Here is a 22,721-nt window from a genome sequence, read left to right as displayed (position 1 = left end):
ACATTTGATATTCAGCAACATCCAAAAGGTCTATCACCTTAAAATGACCATATACAAAAAATATATGGAAAACATTTCTGAGACTGCAAGCGTGCTGAGATTCATTAACTCTAAAACAACATGCGTGATGGATGATTTCATATCCTTGTGGAAAGAGAAACAGAGTGCTCTTTGAAAAAACTGAATTACTGAGTGCAGTAGCTCCATTAGGGAAGAGCGTGTCAAAAATCATGTAGAAAGCCACTTTAAAGAAGCCAGACATCCTATGTCTGCTTTATTTTTCGCCACTGAGAAGGTGTCTCTTGGTCTAGGAAGAAGTGATTTAAATTTCATCAGAAAAGAAAGAGGATGACCTCCTGGATCTTTCCTTTTTAAAAAGTCTTAACCTGAGATGAATAAGTGGGGGGACCTGATTTTTAAGCATATCCTCTAGCTGTTTTGATATGGTACTGTGTCAGATCCTTAATTACACTTGGTGATATGATTTTTAATGTTTTCGAATACTGGCATCTAAGTGGCTGTTCTACATGTCCCTGGGAATTAATTATATATAACACTGATGAAAGCCTTCACAAGTGAAACTCTTTCATCTTAAAGCTTTGTCTTCTGTTTCTAAAGAGCAGCAGGATTCTTTTAAGATTTTCAGCCATAAAGACCCACCCGAAGGACCGCTTCTGAGTGAACTGCACCTCACACTTATCCAGATGGCCTACGTCTATCTTTAAGATTTCTCACACACGAACACACTTAAGAGTCCTCAACATTTCTGCCAAAAGCAGCACTTGTTTAATTTAAAGTAGAGCAAGCCAAGGCTGACATGCAGTACAGTATGAAACATGAAAGCATGATTGTACTTGCTATGCAACCTGAATAATGTATAATGTTTATGTCATTTGTGACACAGATGCTATGAGATTGACCCGTTATTTACACGCTGATCAAACAGCAAATGCAGATGATCCCTGATGTTTGTGCTACATATTCTATGTAACATACACTATACATAAAATTTTACTGAAGAGCAGTATTTTAAAGCATCATTTTCTTTCTTTGTGTGTGTGTGTGTGTGTGGATCAGAGGATAAACATGCTTGAATAAAACAAAGGAGCACTGAGAGCTCCACATACATGCAATTCTGAAAGAAAAACCTGAACCCTTGACCCCTACAGTGAAGGGATCTGTGAGGGAAGAGTCACTGCAGTACAAGGTTGTTCTGGGGGATCGCTTTTATGCCATAATGGATCATCTTGACAAGAGAACTCTTTTCTAGGATGACAGTTTCACCACCCACAGGGCACGAGGGCTCACTGAATGGTTTGATTAGTGTGAAAATAATGTAAATCACATACTATGGCCTTCACAGTCACCATATCACAACCCAGTTGAACACCAAGAGACTGTAGACGGATGTGTTGCAGCGCTCACCACTATAATCATTAAAGCACGGATTGTGAGAATATCTTGGCCAGACTATGTTGGCTTTGCCTTTAATTTGTCACCTGTTCGTGTCTATTATCTATGTAATTCTAGCAGGGTGACATCTGCTGAAACAGTCAGCCTCCTGCTGATGTCTGGTTTTTTATTCTCTTTCTTTTTCCTTTTTTAAAATACCATGCTAACAAAGCACTGCTCTTGTTAGAGACCTTATAGTGGAAATCACATCTACAGTGTTTCCGCTTTTGATGATGTGATGGAGGGTTTAAAGCACATTAAGAGGAACTTTTTGCACTGTGAGCGAGGGCACTAATGTACAGGGTGATTCAGTGGTATAAACAAGACTGCTCTAATCTACACTGGATGTACTGCTCTGTAATGATGTTGCTGTTCCAGAGGATAGCGTTTTATTGTCTCTGTCAATGCACCAATTTTATTCCCAATTTCACATACACATACACATACACACGCGACATTTCACTGACATGCTAAACTGATGGTGCATCACACTTTAGATTTTCTGGGCTCAGCTAGTGAGAAGAAATGAGCAGTTTTACTGTCCATATGGAAAGTGATCTGCACAATTTGTTCAAACAAAGGGCAACTGTGTTGTGTTGGAAATGACATTTTCAGATGTGCACGTACAGAGACCATGTATGGTTGAATCTAAATTAAAGACCCTCAGTAAAATATCCCAAGTCATTAAGCACGCTGTCTAAGGGTATTAGTGGCTGGGTGGTACATTCGGGATCTAAGTGAAGACCCCCCACTCATGTTTACCATTTTAGGGAATGTCAAGTTTCCTGATTAGAGTGGATGGCTCACACTGACCTAATCTGCTATTAGGCTTTCACAGACTAGTGTGCGGTAATTTCATCACTTTGGCAAGAGAGGACCGTTAAGATGGACAATATCTCAATAACACACTAATCAATCACTTTTAGAGTGCATTACTGCAAGAGGGAGCTTTGCCCCATGGAGTGCAGCCTGATATAAATAGCAGATTGTCTTCCTTCGTGGCTCTTTTTCAGTTTCCATCAGTATTTGCTGCTTGTGTCTTATGTACTCACCCACCTCGTTCAGACAGAGCTGAGAGAAATCATATCATAAAACCAAAATGCTCCAGCGCATACTAAAACACAATGATATTCTGAAAGACTGGCATCTGTTCAGGGGGCACAAAATTAGTTTAAAGATGTGTGAGAATCTGAGTTTATATTGTTTCCAACCTTTCAAAAATAACGGTTTTATTGATACTAACTGAAGTACACTTATATGCAGCACTGTGACAAATGGTTTTTTTTTTTTTTTCATATTTGTCAGACTTTTAGATATTTCAGATCATCAAATATACTTTAGTGTTACCAATTCTACGCTTAAGCCGAATTCACGGTACCATTAGTTACGGTAAGTCACGCAGCTCCTTAAGCATCAAAGCAGCCAGCCCCGGACCATCACACTACCACCACCATGTCTGACTGTGTACATGATGTTTTGTTTTTTATGAAATTCTGTGTTAGTATTATGCTAGCTGTAACTGGACTCAAACCTCCCAAGAAGTTCAGCTTCTGTCTCATCACTCTATAGAATATTTTCCCAGTCTTGTGGAAGATATTTTCAAGATTTTCTTTAGTAATTTTGGTAGGTCAGCCCCTCTTGAGAAGGTTCACTCCTGTTCCATGTTTTCTCCAATTGTGGATAATGCCCGTAGTTCACTGGAGTTTTGTAACCCTTACCAGACTCATAGAAGTCAATTATTCTAATTGATTGTTTCATAATGTGTTGCTTTTTGAGATATTTTAGCCTAATTCACTTTGACAGACACTTTGTCTATTTAAGTGATTTCTTTGTTCCGCAGGTGTGAAAGAAATCAGGCCTATGAGCAGCTAGTGAAACTGAACTCAGCTTTTCAACTAATGTGGTTAATTGCAGTTCATTCATGATTTAAAAAGGGAGAGCTGTTACTTTTTCACATAGGGCCAGGTAGGTTTGGAAAGGTATTTTTTTTCCTTAATAAATTAAATCATCATTTAAAAACTGCATTTTATATTTACTCAGGTTATCTTAGTGTAATATTAAAATATCTGAAACATTTACATGAGAAATATAAAAAAAAGAAAAAGAGAAAAAGAAATCGGGAAGGCAGCAAATACAGCAACCCTGTAAGTATAGTGTCTTCCAAAATGAGCTTATGTTACATCTCACTCTTCCATATAAAACACCCTGGAGGTGTCCCACCCATTTTGAACTGCCCTTTAATTAAAACAGGCTGATGCTCTTGTTTTGTGTCACATAATTGTGACACCTGTCATGTTGCAGTACCCAAACAAAGATGATACGAAACGTGCAGCTGAAGCCAAGAAAAAGAATAAGTGTGGAGATTCACTGTTCTAATGCTCAAGACATTCCAGGTGTCTTCAGTACTCTGTGAGAATTAACCTTGTTATTTATTGTACTTTTCTTTCTCATACTTTTATTTCTTGTCATTTCCACATTATTATAGTTGTACATTTGGGGCCTGTTATGTGAGATACTTTCATTGTATCTTAAATTTTCTTATGTGATGGGATAGTTTTATTTGGCTAATCAATTCAGCCTGCAGAAGACACTTAAATCTGTTTTAAAGGTGAACCTCCTCCTCTGAGGTCTTGAATGCCAGGTATTTAACAGCCAACATTTAATGTATAATGTGTCCAAGTCTGTGCAGCACGTGTGATGCTCCTGCAGCTAAATCAATAGGATTTTACAGGAACTGCCAAGTCCATCTTACAGTAATTCCTTGTTTCATGATGTCATGCAGCCTCCATGCAAGCAGACAATGCTCTTGGGGGATGAATATGGACAAAAAAGAACACTGGAAAACATGATGGCTTTATGTTGAATGGGCTGTCTTTGGCTTTCTTTTGCAACTCTGAGAGGATTAACTATTGTTTTTTTTTTTACTGGTGGGAGGATGTTCATGTTATTTTTCTATAGGCTGGATATCCAATTTCTGCTGATCTGGGCTAAGAGGGGTGTTTGTCCCAACTGGAAAGCAAATCAGTAGGTGCTGTCTGGGACGTGTGTGGGTGGTCAATGAATTCATGTTTTTACTTGTTATCATTGCCCGTTCAAGACTGAGAAGGATAAGAATAAAAAATAAAATAAAATAAAGGTATAGAGGGTTAGAAGTATTCTTTAGAGCCCGAGTACACAACACTGAACACCTCCTACTGCCTATAAGGAGAGTAAGTGTGATTTTTTTTTAAAGTGCAGCAATGATCCAACACCTCCTCAATCCCCTCCCTCAGGGCTCTCTCCTCCGGTCCACTGTTGCAGTCTCTTGTTGTGCTGGACCATGAGATACCAGCCCATCCCGGAGTATCACAAACAGCCCACAGCACCCCCTCTCTATTTCAAGCCACCTTCATGTTGAAACATTTGCTTCTCCTCACCACCACAGAAAAAGAAAAGCCTCCAGTGTTTCGTGTATTTGCTTTAAATGGAGCCCAAATGACATCACATTGCTGCAGTGCTGCACTGTCCATGAAAGGTGTCAGTCGTTTCCTCTGATACCAAGAATTTGTCCACTGGCCACTTGGCTCTGCTCTGCTCCAGACATCATGGCGTGACCAAATGTATTCTTTTATAGCGTGCTCGTGTTACGCAGGTGGACGCCTGCATGAAGAGTAGAGGCGCATTTTCAAAGGTTGCCTGTTCTCTGGGACACAGCAAGATTTCCTGCCACATCCCGCCCGAAGAAATCGACCGCATTGCTTTGTAGAAAGAGCGGACGGACCAAGTCGTGTATGAAAACTAATTGCTCGCATGGGTACGCATAGTGTTAGAGGAGAAAGAGAGAGAGCGAGAAAAAACAGTATCAGTGCATGGGTGGGATTCCTTCATTGCGCTTCAGATAGGGGAAGTTATGGCAACAAACGTCTACAGTGAAGGTAAATAAATGTTAGGAAATTAGGCACGATAAGTGCGCTGTAGTGCTGTAATTAACAGAAACCCGGTGTTGGTGGAGACTTTTCCGACCTTTGCTGTTTTTGATTGACTTGAAGCCTGAATTTGACGCCAACCTTCAACCGTGTGAGGCTTCTTTTTTTTTTCTTTTTTTTTCAGGAGTGCAACCTATCGCTTCAAAAAGAGCCCCATGCTGCAGTTCTCCATCCCGACACCATCTGTACTGCAATTCATCACAGGCGTGAGATTTATTGGAAATTTAATCCATCGTTCCTCCGCGTTACAAACCCGTATGCGGGGGACCTGCTACGACCACGTACTCACGCTTTAACACATTTGAAGACGGCTCGGACGCAACACTCGGACCCTCCTGAGCTTCTGGATTTAGAGATTTCAACCTAATTATATTCTGCCTGCCTTCGAGCCCTAATCGGATCGTACTGGGATTTTAGGTGGGGTTTTATCCCGATGCAGGTAACTGGGAAGGACTGTCTCTTGTTGATGACACTTAAGCAGCAGATTGTCGCTCATTGGGTCCCTTGGATTTTTTCAGCACAAGCCTGACCAGCGTAACAAGAAGGTTTTACACCTGCATTTGGAATAAATGAACTCTCGTCACCATCCGAGTTTCGTTGTGAATTTATCCGCTGAGACAAGTGTGTGGACAGCGAAATCATGTGCATTGGGATCAAGCCTTTGGCTTCTGCTATATTAGTCCCAGTTCCACTTCTGGTAAGTCTCTCAGACTTGGTGAGAAATGTAAATTAGACTTTTGCAGCTGTGACACATACGTGGGTGCAATGTGATGAGCTAAATGGTGTCCAGATCTCTGATGTGCGGCATGGATTGTGCAAACTAAATATAGAATAATAGGCCTCCGGTATCTATCTATCTATCTATCTAGCAAGCAAATCATTTATGTATCTTGATGCATAATGTGCAAGTCTTTCAAGGCTATTCACAGTAGTCTGCTGGATAATATGGTATAAACCTGTCTGGCAGAGATGTCTTCATGTTACTTGAGATATCCAGTTCTCACGTGGTTGTTAGTGCTGTTATACAGTCTGATAGACTGAGTCCGATGGGCTCACAACAGCTCTGTCATAGGGCTGACAGAGCTCCTAACTGCAATGAAGACGCTTAAACAGTGACACAAGAGTTGAATTCCCACAGACAGAAGCGCGTGTGGAAATGGCCCGGGTGTGTCTGCATCAGCACCACTCAGAGACCAAGAGTTTTCATAAATTAGCAGCAGCTGCTGGAATCCTCCCATCAGGGTAAATTGCACTGATTGCTCAGAGAGTGGACTGTCTTACACTGGAGCCACAGAGCCTGAACCATCAGGAAACTTATTACTGTATTGTTAACTTGCAAGTTTAAAAAACATTCGACCAGATGATAAATTCGTATGAGTAGAGGCCTTTTCAGGATGTGTGCACTGTATATTATTCTACTCCTGACCTTTGTTTTGGCAAATCAGCTAATCAGGTTTAGAAATGATGAAGGGATACAGAAGCACTGATGCAGCATTCTAATGATCTCATGGGCACTGTGAGTGAATTCTGCCTATAATGGTTGCAGCTGGAATTTTCAGCCCCTCTCATCATTTTCCAGTTACTTTATAATCACTGACTCGTTAGACTCAATGGAGTGGCTATCCCAATTTTTGCACAGTGCTTCAGAGGTCAGCATTTGTCCCTGAAATATCTATTTATCACTCAGAGGACATCAGTTACAGCTTGCAGGAAAAATGAGAACTCACGATGTCTGCATGGAGGTATAGAGGTTGTAAATCAGTTAGATTGAGGTGGGGTTAAATTGTCAATATCTTTCACTAAAGTCAAGTGAACATCCCTCGTATAGCCCCGCTTAATCCACACAATACCTTCTAAGACATCCCCTGGGATACATGTAGACATTGGACAGCTGTGTGGCTGCATTAGGGCAGGCAGTGAGTGTTACTGCACCTTGCAGTGCTATTGGAAAACACTGACTGCCAGCTGTATCTATGGTATACACCCTCCTTTAGCATGTATGTTCCTACCTACATGACAGAGCACCCACCTTTTTCACGGCTGTCAGCTGCAGTAAAGTGAAAAAATAACAGTTGTCATAAAGGAATTATACCATAGTCTGACAGATGACTAAAGGCGATAAAATACTATACTGTATTTGTCATGTAAGGCTTTTATTGTAAGAAGAGCACAAACAGCTGTCTCAAGGGCTTGACTCACTCTTATTGTTTAGGGTTTGAAGTAAAGATTTAACCCTGTGTTCTTGGCAAAAAGCAAATTGAAATGATGTTTGGTTAAAACTGTGCATCATACAAGTTTTGACATAAGAGACTTGAGAAGTCTCCTTCATCAGAGGTTATTGAGGTTTCTCCTTTGGAGGGTTGATACCCTTGAGTAGGATAGGATTTGTGATTTGAATTAGCAGTGCATGAAGCAGGGTTCTTATGTATTTAAATGCCTTTTTTACTAGCTGTGTGCGTTGCAGTAAGTGGTGATGATCATGTCTTGTCAGTTTACTTGTCAGTGTGTTGCAGGATGTTACAGCAGAAGCTCAGAGCATTTGCTGTCATGTGTTTGCCTAATGAAATCAGACAGGATGGTCATTATCATTATCATGCATTATTGCCAACACTTCCATGTTCAGCAATGCTAATGCAGGCAGTAAACTGCTGCAGAACAAATTAATATCTCAGCAGGTAATGCCATAAAAAGAAAGTTACAGTGACATGTGTGCTGAGGTTTTTTTTTATGACTATTTTGCTTTCTAGGTTGCTATATGCAGGCTGAGAGGTTAGATTAATGAGGTCTCTCTGCCTTGCCATTCTGTTGCATTGTGTTACAGCAGCTGCTCATGGTGCTGGTGTCATGTGTTAGCATTATGAAATCAGGACCAGTGGTGGGTTATCAGCCACTGCAGGAATGAGAGCAAACACAAGCTATTGATCTGTATTCAGGAGTATAAAAGACTGTATAGGGCAGACATGTATTTGTTCTCTATACAAGGTATATTAAAATAGCCCTTTACAGTGAGTCATGTTCTCAGCTTGACATTTTCAAAATGCACACATTTGCTGAAAAGATTACTTTTTTCCAAGATACTCTAAGCTATCAATCTAAGAGTTAAAATAGTGGTGTAAGTAGTGACTTTTGGCATGATTTTTAGTCATTTCTTTCCACAGTTATGTACCGTATCATGGTGACATATGATATTGTGGGCTGATTCCAGCATCGACTAACATGTTTTTTGATTTAAAAAATGGCGGTATCATAACATTTTATTTAAGGAAACAAAGAGCAAAGAAAGTTTTGGGGGATAATATTATGCATATCGCGAGAGAAATAAATGGTGTCAGGGAGTTAGAAAAAAACTCCTCTACCCTCTTGTTAATTTTTCTTGAAGTTTGGATTTTGCATGCAGAAAAGAACCAGTAAAGAAAAGTGAAAAGTACCAATTAAGTTGTTATTGGTCAAAAGAATGAGATAGATGTTTCTCCCAAGGCAAGTCAAGTTACTTAGCACTCGAGATGCATGAAAAAGGTTCGAGAAATGGCATAATTACAACTAGCCACAAAGATCAAAGGAGTAGCCACCAAAGCACTGAAGCAATTAAACTAGAGCTGCTCTTGGATTTTATATTTGAGCAGTAACAAAGTGACAAAAAAAGCAGTGGGGCTCTCAAAGGAGGAAACGCAGGTAAATAACATACAGGCCTTGAGAGGCATAAAACACTTTTGAACTTTGCGGCATGATGGATTTCAACAGGGAGAAAATACAAGAGCAAAAAAATATTAAACTTAATGCCCACTGCAGTAAGTTGTTAAACAACTTTTGGTGCTTATGTTAGATGTATAATTTATTCCATAGACATTACTTCTTTTTGCTCATCAGCACACGGAGTATTATGTTGCAGTGTGTTGAGGGCACAAAACAGGTTTTTGCGCAGAAAGCTGATGTTCCTTCACTACAAGAAGGTCCTAACTCCTGGGTTTGTCTGCATGCTAGAAGCAAGATTTAAACACTGCCTGTTTGAAGGTGAATGTGACTTTAGTAGCTTAGACGTTTGACCTGTCCAAAGTGTACTCTGTGACTCTGCTGTTGCATGCTGGGATGTGCTACTGTCCCCTGTGATTGTGAAAAGGACAAGCACATATAGTCTCTTATTTGCTAAATGATTTTTTTTTACTTTAGTTGTGTCACTAAAAATACGTCACAATCAAAACTTAATAGATTGAATTTGAAAAAAAAAAAGTCCTTTAAAAGCAGAGCAGGTGAAAACTGGCTAAAGCATTTCAAAAGCACAATTTAAAGGTGCAGAAGTCAGAGTAGCAAGACTTTGTAGCTTTTGCACTTGGTCATTTTTGATATCTCTTAAGAGCATTTGTATTCTGACTTGGTAACCTTTGGAAGTCATGATTGCGGCAATTCTCGTTTTACCCTGAAGGCTTTTAGCCTCTCACATCTGGGTAGTAAGTCTCAATAAGAAGAGCTGTCATTTATTGTCAAGGAGTGTGAATCTGTTTCTGCAGTGCACTTGTTAACATTGCCGTTGTTTTTTTTCTGACAAATAAGTGATGAAACGGGTAGGTACAAGAAGCTCTGGTTGTTAAAGACTGACCTGCTTTGTGCTCTGTAACATGTAAAATGTAGTAACAGGGTGTAAGGGAGAAGATACTGTGGGTTGTGATATAGAGGGAAGCAGTGGATAGTCATTTTGAGGGCGGCTAACTGTCTAGCAGAGGCATACAGATTCATAAAAGAATTCATAAGGTGGTGAGAGAGCCAATTCTTTCAGGAATATTGTGGATGAATATGGTCAAGCTGATCCCAGTGGTATGCAGCAGTTATAATCCAAGCATAGCATATTCCACCTGTCTGGAGCAGCCAAATCCTGACACAAATATTCAATTGGGAAAATGCTTATAACCTGCTATGGAGCACATGGCATCTAAACTGCAGAGGCGCATCACTGCATAGTACCAGCCAGTTGCCTGTTCCTTCTGATGACTCAGAATATTATTGGTGACATCTATCTCCCTCAAGAAACAGTGCTGTGCAGTCGTCCTGCCACATGTGGCAGCCTTAAACTGTTGCTCTCAACACTGCGTGTCAGAGCCTCTAAATGGTCATTTAGATGAAGAAATGTGATATCATTGTGTAAACCAGAAAAAAGCACTAGTGTAGAATAATAGCAAACCTCCAGCTTCTAGTATTTTGCTGTTTACCTGAAGGTGACATTGATTTAGATAATGCTTTCAGCAGCTGCATCTGGTCGTATTGATCAATATCTTCTACTAGAACAGCATTTCACTTTGGCTCTCTTGAGCAAGCCAATTAAGGGAGCTACATGCTCTCATACAGAATTTGAAATGTGCACAAACACTATCATCCCCACAGTGCCATTAAATAATGCATAAGGACAATATATTATTGTGCTGTGCCTACTACCACAGGTCTTGCTGGTCCTGTTAAGACTTTCTCCTCTGAACTCTGAACACTGGCCAAAATTTAGTGCCTTTAATGCACTATTCAATCTTGACCGATGATGCATTAGGAAAAAGATGAATTACTCCTCCCGAATACGCCACTGTGATGAGAGATCATTCGCTCCTTACTTATTGATTTGTTTGTCAGAAAGTCGTATGGCATGCTCTTCATCAGCCTGCACCAGCCTCACTGGAGATGTGTGGCTGTGCTGCCTATTAAAGGCTGGAACACTACAAAAGCATTAACTGTTCTAGTGAAGTGATCGGTTAAGAGCCTCGACCGTCACATTCTGTTTCCTCAGTTTGGTAGAATATCTGGCTTTAATAGAGACACATGCATAATCCAGCACCCCAGTGCAACAAAACAAGGATTCTGTGAAAAATATCTTGTCACTGACCATATTTTCATCTAGTTGTCTTTTCCAAGTTTCTTTGCATGCTGTTCCAGGACAGATGTGGGTGCTGAATAAGGTTTTCTTCATGCGCTTTGATGATGTGCAAAATAAGAAATAGCATAAATCTAGTTGTTTCTTTCATTTTTCCCTCTTTTTTAATACTTAATCAAAGTGTTTTCTGAGTTTTGAGAGATTTACGGTCACACATCTTGATTTCATGCTTTAATAGCTGACAAACAACAGCAGAAAAATCCAGCTCACCTTGACTAAATCTCTTCTTAGTCTTGATGTCTGCAAGCAGAAATTCACAGGACTATTGCTGCATCTAACTAGGAGAGATCATCACACAAAAGCACTGCTTAAATGAGATGGAAACTATATTAGCTCAAAGAAACAGCAGCAGCAGAAAATCACGCATTTGGCCTGACTCCATGAAATAAGTTTTACTTTGCTGCACTCCTTGGTGAATGTGTTATTTGATATTTATTTAATATGCACACAAGATCCACAAACTGATAATTTACTGCCTTGGGCTTTTTTTGTGAAACAAAAAATCAACGTAGCAGGTTTCTTTCAAGGTGTGGTGCACTATATTTGTGTAAAACTGCAGCTTATTGCCGTTTAAATCTTTGAGACTCTTGAAAGCTTTATAACTCTGAAATACAGAGAGCATTCCCAGCAGAATAGATTGAATGTACAGCAAGGCAGAATTGCTGCGCAAATAATTATTGATCATTGGTTTCTGAGAGTAATGGTTGTAGAAAACATCCCTTATGTTGTTTGCAGGTTAAATATTTACAATACCTGCTTTTATGTTTGACTTTCGAAAAATTCATGTGCCTTTAAAAAAGAACTGTCAAGAATGTGCAAAAGAAAGATTTATCGTAGTCTGCTTTCTAAAGTTTCTGTGCAGTGTGGTCAATTTATTTGGCCCTACTTTTCTTCAAGTAAGCAGTATAGCACTTTGATCATCACATTATTGCACATACATGAGCAGAAGGACAGTTAAATAGGGAGGATTTCTTGCTGACACCGAATGCGAACTCTAGCCGAGGACATCTATTGCTCAAACCAACATTATGGGATCTTTCCATCCTTTCCAAATTATTCACTGAAGTTCACCTGTTAATTACAAGAGCATTTGCTGCTGTACTGATTCCAACAGAGAGTTATTTTCAGCAACTTAATTTTGGTAATCCTCATGTGCTTCTTTCTTGTGACTGATTTTCTATTTCTGGAAGATACCCAATTTTTCCCATGAAACCAACTGATTGTTTAGTGGGCCATTTAAAGCCTGCAGAGCATTAAATCTTCACGTGTCACATGCATTCATGTGTTGCATGTACTGAATGATTGATCCTGCTGTGTGTAGCGCAGAGTAGCATATTGTAATTTACATGGTATAGTGCTAGGGTTTTTTTTCTTGTTGGGTGAATCAGCACCAATTCTGTCTTTCTGTGGTTACGTCTATCTGCTATTTGTCAGGAGCAGATGTTAGGCATGCCTAACAAGGTAAAACTAAAGCAATCCTCAAGCAAGTTATATATGTAGGCTAAAGAAACATAAACCTGTGACTGAGAATTGATGGATTAACATTAATAACGTCCATTATTTTATACAGAAACAATATCAGCTGACCCTAACTCTGTTTAATAATAGAAGACGACATGTTTTTGTTCTCTTTGTATCAGACTGTGACTTTAGAATCCCACTAGTGCGATTTAAAATTTTACAAACAGTATGCAAAACAGTTTTTTTCTGAAAAGCCTTTTTTCCCCGGTTGTTTTCCAAGATATTTCTGAAGCGGTTCCACCATCATTCACAATTCATTTTTGTTTTATGCAGCTGAGAACAGATCCTCTACCTCCTTTTTCTTTGATCATTTCATTTTCAGAAAAGGGCTCAACACTGCACTCAAAAATCAAACATTTTTTAGTAGGCATTCAGATTCTTGTGAGTTTACCTCATTCTGTCACATTTCCGAGTATAATTTGGGACGTCTTTGACCATTTATTTGGCCCTACTATTTTACTTTGAATTTAAATCATATGATGATTGTATAAAGCTTAGTAATTCCTCTAAATGCACCAAAATGTTTATAAATGTATGTGCCTGTTGTCTAGATACTCTTCCATTTATCCTTGGTGTCTCTGCCACTCTAGTGTATTAGCCTGCTTTTGTTTATTTGTACATATTGGCATGACTAACTTTGATAGTGATTCTTGAGACTATAAACACAACAGTAGTAAGTTTTACTCATCCCATAGTCATATTTATCCCATCCACCATTTTCCAGACAGTGATGAGTAATCCTTCTGAAAACCAAAACTTGCATTCATGGAAAAGTAAAACAAAATAACAAAGAGTATTTCTGTCAAAACCTTTTCGAGGACATTTCTGTCCTTTAGTAGGGCACTAAGAGTACCTCAAAGAATTTTATTTCTTTTGGAACAAAGCCTCATCTTAAGTGGCTCAAGTGTACACTTCCTTTGCATAGTTACTGCTAAACAAAATGCAGCTCAGCCAAATATAGTATAGAACATCTATAACAGCACAATCTTTGTGTTTAAGGTTTGTGGGAGGACAACTTATTATAGGTGTCAGGGGTTAAAGTGGAATTTATGCCAGGATGCTCTTTGGCGTAAGACCGATAAGCAGCAGTGACAGGCAAAATATTTGCTCATAAAAAGGCCTCCCGTTGAATCAAAGAGTATCTATGCTTTAAAGAATAATCCTCTGAATGTGACAGTAAGAATAGCGGAGTCCAGTCATTAAAAAAAAACATCTAAAGGAAATTCATTTAAATTCAGCGTCGTTTTAAATACACTCAGATATTAATGATGTTATTTATTGGAAATGATTCAAACTGACTGATATTAATTGCTTTCGCATTCTACAATTTTGACATGAATTTGAGACTGACATGAAGCTAATATTTTGCTAGCTTATTTCAAGTAGGCCAACAATTGTTTGAAAAATAGTAAAAATCAACATTTATGTTGTTCCGGAAGAATATGTGACCTTTTGATATTGAGTTATGAAACAAAAAGAGGTCTCTGTCCCTGCCCTATTTCTCTCCCTGCCTTGTCATCCATTTATCAATATCTTATTTGGAGGAATAAGATCTGAAAGATTCGATCACCCTGTCCTACAGGCAATAACCAATACCACTGTCTTTGGGGCCAAATAGGGGAAGGATAAATGTGCACCCCATTAAGGTAGTGTTGACTAGATTTACTGTTAAGGTAGTGTTGACATTAGTGTTGACATTAGTGAGAGAGCACTGTTGTTGGGGTTTTTTATATTTGCTCCATACAGCATGTACTTCCGTACATGCTGTATGGAGCAAATATAAAAAACCCCAACAACAGTGCTCTCTCACTAATGCCGGTGAGAGAGAAACCCACACATACACTGAGGAATATTTTCCCACTTTCATGTAGAGAAAGAAGGTAGGCCTTATCAGCAGGAGAACCTTGTTCACATGCAATGACTTATTTAGCTGTAATTAAATCGTAATTAGTGGCCATATGTGGAGGGATATCAGCTGAACAGCTAACAAGTCATAACAGTTGCTGTGCTGTTGTTTTTTTAAAACTTGTTTTCCTCTGGCCTGTAGTTGTGGGAACTTCTCCCTTTATTTTTTTATGTGTAAAATGGCTCACCTGCTTCTCCCCATTCCTCACCGTTCACACACCGAGTGCAGTCTTTCACTGACAAAGACAGACGCCCATCGAAAAAAAAAACGGTTTAGGAGAGGAGATAAAGTAGTGCCTCTGCACGTGCACATTCATTTCAAAGATTGCAGTGTTGCATGAATTAGTGCGCGTGTGCAAGTTCCCACACATGAGTGTTGATTAAATGTGGAGATACTGACATGAGACCAGAGTGAGGCTGATTACATTTATGAATGTAAAAATAACAACAATAGTCACTATATTAACAATAATGGCCAAACGAGGGACGATAAGGGCAATCACTCTCACTATTTTTGATCCTTGAAATCATCAACCCTAGCTACAACACCCAGCTCAAATAACCTCTGGATATAATAACTTTTATTATTAACCTTTGCTCACCTTATTTTTGTCTCTCTTTTTTTTCATTAAAGCTCTTAACAGTAAATCTAGTGTGTTTTGGGGGAAAACTGTTATCAGAACATTTGACAACAAAACTTAACTAATAGTAGAGAGCCAGTCAAAGGAAACATTAACAGACAAGACTCAAAATATAGTCTTTTTGGCCAAAATTGTGGCATGCTTGTGCCACCTCTTCCCATCTACCTGCTACTGGGGGAAACACTTCAGGAACACTTGGGTTGTTTCATGCGTCAGGGACAAACAACATCGATTTGATGGCTTAGTTGGAGGTGTTGTTGGTCTACCCCGTTCATTGAGTGGCAAGCAGCGGGGGGTGTTTGCACATGTGCAGTATTGTTGTTGGGATTGTTACTAACATGGAGACTGCATTGTTTGACAGAAAAAAAATAGTTGTATTGTAATTTTGTCCAAAGATGTTGTGGTTATAAAAACATGATCAGGATTAATGACTTTAATTAAAATTTCCAGAGTCCATAAAGTTGTTTTAGGAAAGCCCCAGTTGACTTGCTGTTTTTTTAACTATGAAGTGTGAATGTCTGTTGTGGCCTATATAACTTCAAATTTGTTCAAGGTAATGAGTTGAATCTAACTAATCCAGCACATCTCTTGGACACTTGTAGTCACCTCAGTGCTGGGATGATCAGGCTCTGCCACTTGTCTTTATCTGACCTGATGATGTTGTCATAAATATGAATGATGTACTCAGAGAAAGGCTTTTCTTTCACTAAATATGTGCAGGGACTGATTTTTATCAATGGCAATATTCCACGCAAATCCTGCTTTCTTAAAATATAAATATATTTCTGGAGTCATGATAAATCATAGCACTACCAGTGGACTAGTAGTGTGTTTTTTTTTCATGCTTACGTAAGATGTATCAGCTGAAGGATGGGTCATTTGCATGCCATTTTCTCAATTCAGTGTTTTGTGATGCAGGGAATCATTTGTAAGGGCCTGCACTCAGGGCAGGTGGGTGACATTGACTTACATGAGATGTGAAGTGGAAAAACAAAAGCTACACCAACTCAAACTTCACTGTTGGGCGAAAAACAGCAGTTGAATCACAGTCTCAACCCTCAGCCTGTCTGTCTGTCAAGATGCATGGAGACATGCCAACCGAACTCGTGTCAGAGAAAACAGTGCCCGGTAGAAGGTCAGCTGTATATCATGTTCATATGAGCGGCACTGAGACGTGAAACACGATGAAAGCTTTATGGTTTGATAACGACATCAATATACTATGTAGCAAAAATACCAAACAAACCAGCCCAGTAATGGAAAGTGATAATGTTCAAGAGTGATTATCTTCCATCTGGCAGTAGCTGTGTGCTTTAGGTCTTTCAGAGCCATCCGTGCTTGCAGTTATTGATGATGCCCTTAGACGGGCTTCACCAAGATCAGTTGATTAGATTGGTTTGACAAACTACTTTATCCGTTGTGGGACTTGATAGATGATGACTGGATGTAGTCTTTGTTAGCTGAGTGTCTATTGACTAAAAGGACTCCATTTATGGTGGCCAAGATCAGTGCTGTAGGACATTTATAAAGTGTGTCAGCCTTCTTCTGGATGTTTGAATGGATGAATGGTTAAAGACTGCAGTCATATCCTCCATATTTGAACTGTACTGTAAAGACTTCACCTCAGGTTCACCATTCTGCGTGAATGCACGCTTCAGAGTTTCTGCAGAGTGAGTGGTTTTGCTTAGGCGACCTCAGTGGTAGTGAAAACTTTATTCAATAACTTATGTTGTCATTTCTTCACTCTGATCTGAACACTGTGTCGATTTGTCTCACAGTTTGTTGGTACAATCATCTAAGGATGCAGGGCTTTTGTTTGGTCAAAAAAGATGCAGCATCGAAATCATCCTTTTCTTCTGCCGATAGGTTTATATGATATTTATTGTCTTGCAAGACAATAATGTCTTTCCGAGCTGGACGGCAAAAACAAACAAACGAACAAAAAAAACACCCAACATGAAAGACGAAATAAAGAAAAGAAAATATAACTTATCAGCTTCCAGGAGTCTACAGTAATGAGACTTTTCTCCAAGGCACTTGGCTTAACATGATATACTGTAAAGACAAACAGTCCTTTCGAATGTTTGCAGCAGGGGTTTTTCACTGTCTTTGTTAGAAAAATTGCAAATAACTGTTTAGCCTTTTACATATGAGTGGAGTATTTGCATGCTTCTTATCATGCATTGTTCAGCAAAACTTGAGGCCTTTTGTCCCTCCCCTATATTGAAAGCAATTGCTGATTGATCAGTCAGTGACTGAAGGCTGCTTTGTTCTTATAAAATGTGCATGGAAAAATCACACTCAGGCTCTAGTCAGCTTGTTTCTCCAGTTGATCAACTTTGTCAATCATTTTGGCTCTAAATGAAGTTACTAACACAAAAGAAATTAACCAGATCTTGTAATAATAAGAAGTTGCATATGTGGTGCTGAAAATTATTTTACTGATTATTGAAAAACTCTTTTTCTTTTATATCAAGAAGTTATACAAATATCTATTGTTAACGGCAAATAGGTTTGAAATCTTGGTTCTTACGCCAAACCGAGGAACGGCTCAGTTCCTTTTTCAGTATAGTCTTAATTATCATAGCTGTAACTTTGGAAAGTAGACACTGAGACATCTGTCTCTCTAGCTTTAATAGCTTCGGAAAGATCATGAATCTCGAGAAAAAGATTGTCTTACCGAGGTAATATCACATGAATTTAAGGAGTATGTTGCTGTTGCTGTATCTATTTATTCATCATCCTGGGCAACAGGAACTTTTTTTTTTTAAATTTAACCTTTATTTAACCAGGAAGATCACATTGAGATGAAAAACCTCTTTTTAAAGGGAGACCTGGCCAAGATAGGCAGCAGCAAGTATCTCACAGTTACAAAAATTATACAATTAAACACAGGCAACAACATCACACACACAAAAAATAAAATAATAAAATTCAATTTGGGAATATTTAGTGGTTAAGCTAAAAAAAGTCAATGTCAGCAACAACTGTCGTCTCAGCTTGGCCTCTGTAACGTTCCCTTCCTCAGGTAAAGCTTCTGTATATGACACAAATACAGTGCATTTTCTAATTGCTGAAATGCTGCATGTTAATATGACAGAAGGAGCAAGCTAAAATGCCCATTCCTTTGTTTCATACTTTGTTTATTTTGCTGGATGATTGGGTGCTGCTTTGTGCTTAGTGCATGTCTCAGAGGAAATAAAGCTCCATTTCAGGATGAAAAGGAGATAACGTCTAAGAAATCCTCAAACTGAAAGAGCTCATGGCATTCGCTCAGTAATAGCAGATGGATACCCCTTTGATCCACGGTTAGGGAGGAAAAGTCGATTGAGTGACTGTGATAAGACTTTCAGCAGTTAAGCACTTCTATTGTATCTTGACTTGACTGTATTTAGAGTACACGGGTATTTTTCTAACACTCTTGTTTAAATAGGGGATCAAAATGGAATTACAACGTAAAGTACATATATACTCATTGTCCAGTTTTTATTCGAAGTTTCTCTACTCTTTTTTTCTCTTTAGAAATGTCTCAAATTATTGTTTTATAGATTCAGCAAGGTGCTGGAGAAGCACTTCTCAAAGAACACACTGAAATTGAGGAGTCTGAGATAATGTGAGCTTTGTGACAGGAGTGCCATCCTGCTAAAAGTACCGACATTTAATGTTTCCCCTTAAATGTCCTAATCTGTGAGATACCATTTTCTTAGCAGTACGAAATAGGAAAACGATTGCCTTAATATTTCTGGTATTAAGAGAAGAGCAGATAGTGGGAGAACTTATCATTACTCTGGTTTTATATAATTTAGCTCTGTTCCTGTTTAATGTGGGGCTTTGGTAGCAATCCTTAGTTTGCACCAAGAGGCCCAAAGTGTGCCAAGAGGGTAGATGTTACTGTAGATTATGCTAAATTCCGACTTTACCATCTGAATACTGAATCACATTTGTTTAGTTTTTTGTCCACTGTCCAATTTTGTTTTGCTTATACACAGCATAATCTCAGTGTTAAGCTGACGGTTATGGTACCCAGTGTAGTTTCCTGCAGCTGAAGACCATCTGCTTGAAGGTTTGATGTGTTGTGCATTCACACAGAGGCTCCTCTGGATACCTTGGCTGGTTATTTGAGTTACTGTTGGTTTTCTGTCTCCAAACAGCCTAGCCATTCTTTTATGTCCTGTGCCATCAACACTGCATTTTTTACCAATTTTTTCCCTTTTTTACACCGTTCCCTCAACACCTTGTGACGGTTGCGTGTGAAAATCCCATCTGAGCAGCAGTTTCCGAAATGGGAAAAACCACTTAGTGCACAGTCAAAGTCACTTACAGCTTTTTTTCACCGCTATTCTAATGCTGGTTTGAATTTTAGCAGATACTCTTGAGTTTAATTGTGTGAAAACATGAATCGCATGTATCACATTACCGAGAAGATTTGAGAGGACCGTGTCTTCATCTGGAATGTGGAGTACGTTACAACCTTTAACAGTCAGGTTCAATCATGAAATTATAGAATTCCTCATGAATATCTTAATTGCTGTGAAAGTCTTTGAATTTTGACATGTCAGTAATTTTGAGATTAGACAGCCGAACAAGTGAGATGATTGGCAGCTGGCTGTCACTTGTGTAGCTCTGTTGGAACTGACTTCATTATATTCGACGGTGAAATCTGCTTGCATTTTACAGCCTTCAGTGACTTTCCATGTAATCGGAACAAATAAGCACCAGATCGTTCAGTTTGAAATCATACATTAAAGAAATTCTAGAGGTTATAATGCTGATGTCCACAGAATTTACTTATAGTGTGACCTGATAAAGATATTTTTTAGTCTGCTTGAAAAACTACAAAACTCCTATTGGAATATTGTGAGAAGCCAGAGCTTTGAGCAGATTTCCTTCCTGAAACTCCCCAATCACTTGAGCTTGTTGACAATGCCATTTGCTTTTTCACTTGTGTTGCATTGTGGCTCATCTTCTCCATTTCCCTTCCTTTGTAAGCTTGTTGATAAGACACGTTGGTCTTATTTGTTGTGTTGCCATGGCTGCAAACATCTCTCAAACCTATTAGGTATTCGTGGCATCCTGGTGGCTCAGCTGGATAAAGTGTGTGTCATGTAGTCATCATATAGCGTGCTGGAGTGCAGCAAAGTCACTGCGATACACATATCTTTTATACTTTTCTTTCTGTCCATTCTTTTCCACTATATTTTAAACATAAAATGTTGCAAGTGGAAGTTGACCAAATATGGGAAAAAGGCTTATTGTAGCAAACGCTGTAAGGCCTTTCAAAGCAGGTAATGCGTTGGCAAACCATGACACTTTAAATCAGCCATCCTTTTCAATTAAATATGCAATAAAGAGACTTGAAGATATAAAAAAAAGTCTTCTCAAAACAGATGCACCCTTGTGTTTGACTTGAGGGGTAGTGTTTCTCTCAGCATGGTTCTCGTCTAATCGGTGGCCTAACATATGGCTGATGAGCCTACAGCACATTCTGATCCAAGCACACTTAATAGGTTCCAAATGATTTGGCTCTAGGTAAAATACCTTGTGTGGTAGTGAGGTCTATTATGCTGTAGATCACTTGATACAAACAGAGTTCTACTGTGGCACTGACGGTCCCTCCCACAGCCTCGCACTATAATGTTTCTGCTTAGTCAGTGAACACTTGCATCATCCTTACTGTTCATTTAGGTAACTTGATATTTTTTAAAATTCAAGAACTGTGAATAGATTAATGAACTGGTTAATGTTAAACTAAGACTGAGCTATATTGGAAATTCAGCAGTTGAGTGGGACAGCTTCAACAGCTAGGCAAAATTTTAGGCACCAGAACTTAAGTGCAGATGCCATGAAAAAAAAAACATCCAAGAGTTGTCACTGCACTATGTCTGTGTATTTGTGTATTGGTCTTATTATCAATACATTTTAATAGAATACAATGCATTTAATAACCTGTCTGCCATTTTCTTCCTGCATTCGTTTTATAAGCGGCACCACCATGGGGCATTAAGTAGTGGCTCTTTTAAGTCAAACTGGTGTCAGAAAGTCTGCATGTTTTAATAAAAATATAATTATTTTCAATATTTGGTGCCAGTGTATTAATGATGTGTATCAAGAGGAAACCATATGATCAATTGCCGCGTGGCTATTCCGTCCCGCCCGTACTTGACAGGTAGGTTGTTCCAAGCATCTTCGACAGATTGTGACAGTTGTCTGGATTAAATCTGTCTCAGTTCCGTCTCCATGCTGTCGATATCAGGGCTCCACGAGGCCCATGCCATCTGCTGCGGGACCCCTTGTTCGTCTTGTTACCGAATATGACTCCGGGTCTATATCTGGGGTCGCTACCGTGCTGCAGTATGAATTTGAGCCTGATCAGATGGTGTTGTGTGATGGATATGAATCTAAATAGCCAAAGTGTCTGAAATATCTTTGTAATGTAATGTGATTTTGTTGATGTAAAATCTGCTGCATGTTTATGTTGTTACTGTCAGAAGGCAGGTGTGTGTAAAAACATGTAAACTAAACCAAAGGAATGCAAGTCTCGTAATATTCAGGCCTAATTCAAAGCTGCAAAAACGAAGGAAATGATGGAGAGCTTTCAAAATCATGTTTGAAATAATTTTTTTCGGTTTTGAGTCGTACATAATTTAGCTCAGCTCAGACATTATTACCATCATTTGCCTTCAGAAAACTGAATCATCTTACACAATGCATATAATGCATGCACTGTTCTGATGCACAGCAGAGAAAGGTGATTTTTTTTCACTCTTTGGTATTTTGCATAGTATTTACATCTAATTTGGCTGGCATCACCATAGTTTTTATACATATTATATATATGTTCATACAAAGTGGTATCTTACTCATACCTAATTTAGTTTGAGCTTTAAAAAACACCCCATGCACTGCGGCTTTCACCACTTTCCTACTGCCCCTGACGTTAGAATGCGAGTACAGATGAAGTTCATTATGATTCCAATAGAAAGGTCTACCTGACTGTTATTCAAATCCATGATTATCTTCCCTGTATTATTTTGTCTTTGTTAGTAACTCTGTCAGTTGTGTTGCATTAGATTACTGTAGAATTTTACACAGACAATTATGTTTACTCTGCGCAACAGTGAACCTCAAAGGTGCTCCAATAGTCTTTCATAAATTAGTTTTTAGGTAATATGCTAATAACCAAAATGAAATTATAAAGTTGTCAGTATGGCAGGTGATGAAGTGGCTCAGCGAGCATTTTTCATACATGGGAAAATCAATGCAGATGTACCAGGAAAAGAAGCTCAAGCAGGCTTTAGAATATAAATGCAATGAGGTATCTTTGCTGAT

General features: G+C 38.9%; 1 protein-coding gene across 3 annotated transcripts in view; it reads left to right on the top strand.

Moving 5' to 3' along the window:
- Positions 1 to 4,853: 4,853 nt before the first annotated feature.
- The window catches only part of lrfn1 (leucine rich repeat and fibronectin type III domain containing 1), a 126,093-nt gene continuing 108,225 nt past the window's right edge, over positions 4,854 to 22,721 (top strand). Inside the window, exons 1-2 of one of the 3 annotated variants that reach the window (XM_005459561.4) lie at positions 4,855 to 5,366; positions 5,542 to 6,114. The gene's annotated coding sequence lies outside the window, so the exon portion shown is untranslated. Of the gene's footprint in view, positions 6,115 to 22,721 lie in introns of all 3 variants that reach the window. The other 2 variants (XM_025898357.1, XM_025898356.1) reach the window with 2 other exon arrangements.

This window comes from Oreochromis niloticus, linkage group LG14, assembly GCF_001858045.2.
Source record: "Oreochromis niloticus isolate F11D_XX linkage group LG14, O_niloticus_UMD_NMBU, whole genome shotgun sequence".
Lineage (NCBI taxonomy): Eukaryota > Metazoa > Chordata > Actinopteri > Cichliformes > Cichlidae > Oreochromis > Oreochromis niloticus.
Note: the sequence above shows the minus strand (reverse complement) of the source record. Positions and strands in the feature narration are given on the sequence as shown.